Below are 9842 nucleotides of genomic sequence, written 5' to 3'. Positions count from 1 at the left end.
CTCCAGGTTTCGCTCCCTTGGCCCCTGATTTTCTCTGATGAGGCATGAAAAAGCCTCTTGAGCAAGAGCTATGGAACCCCAAAGGTACAACTCCAACCAGGCTAACTTCAGGGGGGAAAAGGGTTAGATTATAAAGAGGTGGAAGAAGGATCTTACAAGATATCACGCCATATTCAGAGAGGATGGAAGAGAAGTGGCAGATAATGGAGGAAAGAGGGGGTCCCTTCTAAAGACATTCCCTATGTTGTCAATAAAAGAAAGAGGCATGCACATGCTAAAACGATGACAGCAGGTAAATAACAGATAGGAAATATGAGAAGATGCCCACTTTCTTCCCTTCCTATTATCCTCACCTGGTTAGATTTTTGCAAACTCTCACACCTCCCCTTAGGAGATAATTTTCCCCTGCGGCCTTAGTTCTGCAAAGTCAACATGCCTTATGAAAATCAAGCTGTATTCTATATATTTAATACATCATCTCTAAGGATAATCATTCTGGAATCTGAACTTGTTTCTGTTACCTAGCTCCACTTGACAATGATTTATGAACCAGAAAACAAGGCAGCTTCATTTTCATAAAGCAAACGGAACCTTCTGGACCAGGAAACTTGTTTTGACTAGTAAACCGAAGCAAACATGACATAAAAGTCAATACAGCTGCACCATTGGGCTCTCATTTTACAGAATAACTTTTTCCCCCAACCCAGGAGGATGACAGTTAAAACGGCGCATTTATCCAGGAGCAATTTTTCTCATCGCTAATTACCAGCCTAGTGTGATCAAGAATGGACGCTGCAACATGGAAATAAGCATATGCCAGTCATTTCCTAGAAATGTCAGTCTCCTTCAGCAAGTGGGAGCTGAAGAAAAGGTTTTAAAAGGAAATATTTTACAGTTGTTTGGATGTCTTTAACTTAAAGAGATAGTAATACCATTTGCCTGATGTGGACATAATTCCCCTGTAGTACATGTTACTCATAATGAGAATTTGCAAACTCATTTAATGATGTACATGAACTAAACATTGTGAAGATATCTTTTTCCTAGATACATACATAACATATGCATAATTATAGTAATAAACTCTTTGCCCAATTATAGTTGAGGGAGGGCGATTTATCAGAGTGATAGAGAGGCCAAACCACCCTAGTTCGTACCTGAGCATAACCACTTATTTTGGGCAAGTCTTCATATTCTCTGTGTATCAGTTTTCTCCTCTGTAAGAAGGGGATAATTCACAGTAGTATGAACCTTATAGGGGTTAAAGTGATAGTAGGCTTTGTGTGTCTTTTGGCAAATGTTGTTGAGTGTCTGCCACCTTCTCCTATTTCCTTTTGGAAAATAAGAGAAAGGTAAAAACTACTTCAATGGTATACACTATTTTGAAATGCAAGAATGTGATTTATCTAAATCTCCTAAAATTATACAACAGTGGGGACTTTAAAGTTACATCATGAACACATCTGGGGGAAATGGGACGCTAGTGCCTTAAGTGCCTGATTTCGTCTTTGAAAATTGTTTTAAAAGGAGACAGGGGCATAAAACCATGGGTATTTTAATGGACTGCATTTGGCTAACTTCAACATCTGAATAACTGATTTAAAATCATAATCTTCCTACATACTGTTAACCGTTAGGCGTTTAGGAAAACATTACATGGAACACAAGAGAGCTCATATAATTCTCACGTATATTAAATAATTTCTGCCTAGCTTTGATTTAAATCTGATATGCTATAGAAAGACATTGCTAGTTGTGAAATAAAATGCACAGTGTAGAGGGGTGCCCCCTTTGTGCTGACACCATAGACGACTCGATGCTTGTGTCAGGGATGGTTTTTTGTTTTGGTTTGGTTTTTGAAGTGAAAACAATAGAAAGAAATGGTGTTGCATCTTTGGAGTCACCTCCACCTCTTCTCTCCTTTTATTTACCTATTGTTTCTTTTGGGGGGGGGGGTTATTGGTGGTTTTTTTTTTCAAATTTTGAAATTTATTTTCAGAAGATGCATACATTCCACATGTGCATTTTAAATAATTGGTGTTTTTTAAAACACCCTTATACCTACCTCCTGAGACTAAGAGATATAATATTACTGGTGCATTAAAGGATCTCTTAACCCTTTTCCACCACATATCTGTTCCTTAGCCTACCCACTCACTATACCATGATCCTGAATTTTGTGTTAATAATTCTCATCTTTTTCTTTAAAGTTTTTCTTTTCTTTTTTACCTTCACTTGGATCTCTAATCAGTAGGAGGTTTTAGATTTGCTTTTTAAATTTTTTATGTTCATATGTGTACCTTTCTTTGCTTTTGGTCAACATTAGGTTTTTGAGGTTTACTGATGGCCGTACACATAACTACTCACTCCTTTTTTCAAGTACATAATTTCCATTGTATGAATGCACCAAATTTATATTTCCATTATACACTGATGAACATTGAAGTTGTGTCCAGTTTTAGCTATTTTTGATAGTGCTGGACACATTTATAAGAATTTCTACAGGTCTATATCCAGAAACCAAATCAACACGCTGGAAGGTGTTCACATTTCCAAATCACCTGATAATGTCCACCTGTTGTCCAAGATGGTTACATCAAATTATTCTCCATTCAGCAGTGGATGGAGCTCCCGTTGTCCTATATCCTCACCAAGCCAAAATAATGAGCATATTCATTGAAACAGTTTAATCGAGGGGCAACAAATCATCAAGGTGAATTTCTGACTTTACAATCAGAAATTGTTCTTAGCTAATTAACTCCACATTGGCGTTTTCAGTGGAGCACTAAAAGCAGAGTCAAGATGCTTGTCCAGGACTTTATCCAGAGCTATCTGACTGATTAAAATGTCATACAGACTCTGGAACCTCAAAGTTGGATAGAGGTGGGGAGATAAATTATACTTTGAGACATACAGAGAGCTGATACTGAGCCTGCCTTTCTGCATTATTTGGGCATGGTGAAGAAGGGATGTGACAACTCTTGCCCAGGGGTATGTCAAGGAAGGGTGAGCTCACACAGTTAAATTTTGACTTCTTCTTGTTCTAGAAGTTAAGGGAGACCATGCAGGTGATGCTGAAATTTCCTTTGAGCTCTAAGTATAGTACTAGTGTCTTTGAAGGTCAATGCAAAGTATACAGCAACTCTAGAGCTGCTCAGACACATGAGTGACTGTCCGTAAATCCTCCGTCAACGATTTTGACTAATTACTCTGGTGTTTTACACATAAAGACTTCATCAAAAGCTATTTTCTCAGACAGGATCAAATGTAAGCCTGGTAAATTTACAGACTTAAATAAGTCTAATTCTTAATGATTTCTAGCAATAAATAGACTAAATGATTTTATGACCGGCCATGTGACTGATGGGGAAAAGTCACATATCGACAGATATTAAACACGTATTCATGTTAACTAGACTGTGTGAATGGCAGCATTTTCATAGGAAAAATTCTCGGCCCATCAAATTAATGGCTTTCCTTCAGATGAAGAAGCATAAAATACTTTAAAAAACGTTAGGCTAGGTCCTCATGTGGTGACCAGACCCCACTGAAAAATACACGATTTAATCATTTCCTTTGTAAGAAAAATCAGCCTTAGTTACTATATAATTAATCCATCCGCAGTAATTATTGTATTGACTATAAAAATAGACAAAATATAGATTTGACCCTACCCTGTCTTCCTGTTGAGTTGGGTAGAGAGACGGTCGAAAGCTTGAACCATCTTCCTCTCACTTAAATGAGGGAATATAGAATTTAGGAAGGAACACAATGATAAAGTGGACAAATTTTAACCTGAGAGTTTCACTTTGTGAAATATATCTTGGAATAATTGTACAAACCAGTAACATAAAGACCACATTTGGCCATGGAGATCATGATCTAAGTTCTCCTTGGGTTGTGCATTCTTGAAATATTTTTTGAACATATTAAAGTTAATGATAAATATTTTAATTGCATTTAAAGGATGTGTTACCAAACATTTTGGATCACCTAATGGTGTGTATTAGTCCACATAGTGCTATTATTGCACTGGGATCCTGTGCATAGGGTCTTGCTGTAAATACGGAGGCATACACACATATATACGTTAATGAAGAAAGGTATGGACTTAATTCATCTCAGGTCAAGGTGTCATAGCTCCTGTTATCTGGTGCCTTTTGGTTTCTTGCAAGTCACCCGTTGTGATGGCCATGGGCAAATAGGAACCGAAATCTCAAGGTAAGACAGAGAAATTTATAGATTCAGGTACTTACTCTTCCAACCAGTATTTCCTGATGACCTATGTACTTGCTACAGGCCCTGAGTTAGATGCAATGATTTTGACTGAAAGGAAAGCATCCCAGCGACCCCTTGAGATAAGGGTAGTAGGAGTTAGGGCCTGTATCCAGTAACTAGTTAAATACACATTTGGGGCAATGTGTAGTAAATAACATGATACTGGTACTGCCTATGTGAGGCTGATGTGTTGTTCTGAACTCCAGCACAGAGCAGAGCTGTATGTTCAACGTTAACCTTTTTTTAAGTCACGGAACAATATGACTGAGATTTTACTGGAGATAATAAAATTCCCTCCATAGTGTGTGTGTGTGTGTGTGTGTGTGTGTGTGTGTGTGTGTCCTTATTTTTGGTCTAGATTTCATGCTATTGTTGACAATAATTAAAATTTTATGGTCAAGATCATATACGAGAATATTTACAATGTTCAGAATAAACATGACCCCTATTAAGATGGATGTCCTGTTTAAACAGGAGATCTAAGCCAAGTTTATGATTTTATTACATTCACAAAGCAATACATGTTTATTTTTGAAATTTAAAACGCTTATAAAAACTCTTGCACTGTTGGGTGTCTAGGTTTATACTAGCATTATAGATAGGCATACGTAAGTCATGCTTGTCACCAAAGGGGAAAAGAAAGCCTTACCAGCCTTATAGAATTTCTGTAGTTCACGTTAAATCCGGGTCCTTTGGAAATGCACCATGAACTACAGACCATATTGTTAAATTACATTCATTTACAAAAAGGGAGTCACGTATGTGCAGAAATTTCAACGACATCTGACCGAGGTCTTGCCTACCTGGAAACCTTCTTCCAGAGTTTGGGGTCTGGTGTGTGCCCCTCTTTCCTGCATGTGGCCCCCACAGATCTTTGGGTGAGGAGAGCACAATGGAAAACCCCTCGGCACATAACATAACTTGAAGGAAGCAGGCAGCAAGATTACCCCCAGCAAGCCATTCGTTATGTGTTTTCAATATCCTCTAAAAGGGTTGCCCACCCCTAAGTACATATTTATACCTATTTACTTGATAATCAATAAAGGAAAATGGCTGCATTATTTTGATTAAAATATCAGCTCTACGTGTTACTATAAAGTCACATTTCAGAAGCCAGGAAAGGGGCGAGAGTAGTTCATCCTACCCTCCAGCCTGTGATATATGATATTTTCAGGCTGCGCGGAGAGCAGACACATTAAGAAAATAGTGCTAATGATATTAAAGTACTTTACAAGGCTTGTTACTAAGAGCTGACAAACCTGTCAAGTGTATAATGTAGGAGGCTATCGTAACGTTCTCAGAAAACCATACCTCTACCCCATTTCACTGCAATGTCCTCATAATGGAGCTGCTATAAATTCTAGCCAGCAATGGGACAGAGCCGTGGCTTTTCACCCCAATGTGAGGACATGATAAATATAAAAGAAAATGGCTGTCAGTTTTGGCGCCCGAACCTTATTACAAAGTCTTAATCTTACTGGCCTCAGCACCTTTTATCACCGCCTTGTTATGAGCTGATGGCTTTTTTATTTGCTGGGAGATGGAGGATGTGTCATTTGATGTCCTTTTATGTAGCCACTGCTCTGTCCTCTCATGAAAAAAAAAACACAACATTTTATATGTTTATTACAATAACCGATTAAATGCAAGACTCAGGTACTGTGGGCTGAGGGTTTCACAGAGTCTAGATTTGAGTGCACCATTATGAGTATTTATGTGAATGGGACGCAAATAGGAAATTAATTTTTTCTCAGCCCTGGAGCATTCGCAATATTCATGATTGTTTATTCTGGCTATTATTGTTATTGGGACTGGTCATTCTTGGTTCCAAGGTCAGCCGGAAACCCCAGCTCTCACTTTTCTTTTTTCTTTTTTTTTTCTTGAAACATCTAGCTGGAGGAAGGATGCCTTGTAAACACAGCCTTGCTCAACCTCGGCTCAGGTTCAATCAGCTTGATCCTTAAGATGAGACAAATTGCAATTATCTAAATATTAGTCTAAACATCACACAGCTCACTTCCCATCTTCTTCATTTGCGGCAGATGAGAGTCTGAACTTGACTGGAAACACTGACCCTGCCAGAACCTTCATCCACCGGAACTGCCGCAAAGTGCCGGCATCAGGTACTTAACCGAACCTGACATTGATGGGCTGGCTTCAAGCTGTGGCCGGAGACTCCATCACTAGATCTTATCTTCAATTTGTGTCCGTAAAGTGCGATGGCCCTGAGTGTCTCGGCCCTGAGGGCTGTATCCTGTCTGTTGTGCCTGCCAGCTGAGAATTAGGTTCCTGAGTGGGGAAAAAATGACCGATTGCGTTTGGGAGTGGGCTAGCTTGCTGCCTGTTGCACTGTAGCAGGTGCTTGGCATACGTTTCTCTTCACTCAAGGCTTTCGCATCCAAGGGCGAGGGCCAAGGGTGCCCCTGAGATTTATTTCTCTGTATCTGGTAGGAAATTGCCAAGTTGGTTGCAGATCAACTTTACTCAGTCCACAGATCTCCCATCTCGGGGGCACTGTCTATGTGAAGCCAGGAAGACTGATTTAAAACACAAGTCCAGTTATATGACCCAGGCTCCCTTTAACTGCATCCCACCCAATCACTGCTCTAAGTATCTGACATAATAAGTTATTCATTTTCACTAAAGGGACAGAATTCACTAAGTCGCATTCTCTCCTTATTTATTATATCGTGAGAAATTGGCTGAGTTATGCCGGAACCCATTTTGTTCTGGTATTACGTTCTGGGCCACAGGATGGAATGGAAAATACCTTATGTTCTTTTCTTTGAAAGTGAATGTATTTGAGTGCTTCCGATTCCTGGATGCACCTGACATGGGAAAGTTAAAATCTCCTCGAGTCTTTTTAGCACCTTGACTTTTTCCTTGTGATTCTTGGTTGAAGAAGTATTTTGCATAAAATGCAGTTTTGGCATGAGTGGGTACCGAAACAGCCCCTCCCTTGATATTTCCTGAAATAAGCCTTTCGTAATTTGCCACTAGATGAGGAAAAAATGTGATGAAAAACCTAATATATCGGAAAAGGCAAATTGCATGTCTAGAAATTTAATTAAAAAGGAAATAGCCCTCCCTGTATAAAGGTTGGCAGTCCCCTTCAAGACCCTCCTTAAATGCCTTCTCTCCTCTCTCCAAGCACAAAAAAGACTTACCAATGAAACCCGCACATGCATATTAATGAGAGAAGACAGTGGGCTGTGGGTAACTCAAAGGTTCTTGCCCCTTCAAAAGAGGTGACCAGGTTAATGGTCTATAACTTACAGTATCTCCTCTCATTGACTTTCATTGTTAATCCCTCAGGCTGCGTGTGAGCGGATGATGACTACAATATTCACGCTAATAATGAGAGCGTTCCCTCATGTCTGAACCACACCTTACAATTTTAAAAATCTCTTGCATGAATTTTTTTTTATGTCATTGTGCAAGCACCCTTTAATATAAGATAGGGTAAAATGAACACATTGATTTATTAGATAAGGGGATGGATTCTGGGCTTGCCAGATAAAGCCAGGGATGCCCACTTAAATTTCAATTTCAAATCAACAACATATAGTTTGTGTGGATTAAGTCCTATCCCAAATATTTCATGAAACACTTTTCATCGTAAAAAAGAAATTGTTGGTTGTTTATCTGAAATTCAAGTTTAACTGGTCATCTTGGATTTTCATATGCTAAGTAAAGAAACCTCAACAGAGGGCTAAAGAAGAATTTGCCAGTTCATATGAGTAACAAATGGCAGAATTGCTATTGGATATTATAAGAATTGCCAACTATAAGATTTATACAGATTATCATACTTAATCCTGACAGTAAGAGGTTATTCTTCTCAGGTTTCAGATGAGGAAACAGGTCCCCAGGGAGTAACTTGCTCAAGGTCACACAGCTGGCAGAGCAGGGGTGCAGTTCCAAGCCCTCTGCTGTTTCTACCACACATTTGGGAGCTGGGATTCTGGCTCTGCCTTGCAGAGCTCCATTAGATGACACATTACAGGAAGCTGCTTTGTGGCTTTCAGACTAGGCGTTGCAGACTCCATGAAAGCATGGGAAGAAAGTTATCCACAATGGCCAGTGTCCTCTGGAGGGTCAGCTGCCCTCAGCAGGGCTGTTTGTATGAGATTTCACCACTTAGGGCCTCATCAGCAAACTGCCTTTGCCCTGTGCTGAGAAAGTCAACAGCATCCAGTGAAGTCTGATTTCCACCAAAAAAACCTAAGGCACAGAGTTCAAGTATGTAGTGAGCTCAGGCTCCTGAGGAGGTCACTGCAGCTGGAGGGGGGCAAGCCCAGGGTCTTCAGTAAAACACGTTCCTATGTAAAAATCAAACAGCAACCCCAAAAAACAAAAAAAACACCAAAATCTATAGATGTAATTGTTGTGTCAGAAATCAAATTGCTGTTATACATATTATCCCCCAAATGGAGCAGAAGGTAAGAAGGAAAATGAACTTTAGAGAGAAGAAAATATGTTGCAATTTTTATATCTGTTCGACATCTGCACTCAAAGGTACACCTTTGAGCTTTCGTTTTTTTCCCTCTAAGCTTCAGATCCAATTTCCTGTAAATTGCCAACAATGCACATATAGAATCTCTAGACACCTAAACAACACAGACACAGGAATCAGGTGCTGTTACTTAGCTATCCTTGTGTTTATTTCCCTGACAACATGTCACTGTTTGATGCATCCATATTGGAGCCACAGTTTGGTAGCCCCTAGCAGGCCTCCCAACACGCTTATTTGACCATCAGAACATTTTTCTTTCTCTACTTCCTATGTAGCCCCCTTTTAAAAAAGGTCACCATCTCGATTACTTCTCTGGTCCCTTCCATGTTTGGATGACATTTGGGAAACCGTTCTCCCAGCAGAACCAACTTCCCATATCCCTGACCACTCCAGGAGTCTGTAAGTCAAGATAAATATTAGCACACCCTTCAGAATCTTCACACTCAGAAAGCATAAGATGCTTTAATTACCCTGTTGTGACAATCTTGTAACCACATGACTAGCACTGTGGTCATGCATTCACAAAGCGAGAGAGCATTGACAACAATGCTAAGTGGTATGCTTTATGGCTGTTTACATGAAGAAAGATCACTATCTTCTCTCAATCCTGTGTGTAGTATAATTGAATGTGATTTCCTCTGTGAATTTAAAACAAGAAATCTGTAAATACTTATAGCTAGTGAAACATTTTTAAAATTCCACCAGTCTCACTCTATTCTTACCCCACCCCTCCCAAGGTTACAACTTTGCCCTGAGGCTAAAATCAGGATGCAGAAGTACATTTCATGAGGGAAAGTAAAGAAAAGTCTGATCTTACAAGGCAAGGGAGAAACTATGGGAGAGGAGATCAGACAGATATCCTAATCTCCCTTCTTCTAAGTTTCAGCCAAAGATGAAATGTATTTGATAAATTGAGGGGAATATTAAGGTTAGATGTCTTTTTGTCCAGCTCCATGTTGGGGACGTGGTAGGGGTCATCTCAGAGCTTGTACACATCACCTTGGACACTGACATGTCACACCCCAGAGCTTGTACACACCACCTTGGA

This window comes from Hipposideros armiger, unplaced genomic scaffold, assembly GCF_001890085.2.
Source record: "Hipposideros armiger isolate ML-2016 unplaced genomic scaffold, ASM189008v1 scaffold_35, whole genome shotgun sequence".
In the NCBI taxonomy this organism is placed as follows: Eukaryota; Metazoa; Chordata; class Mammalia; order Chiroptera; family Hipposideridae; genus Hipposideros; species Hipposideros armiger.
The sequence above is the reverse complement of the archived record's forward strand: the minus strand, read 5'-3'. Positions refer to the sequence as shown.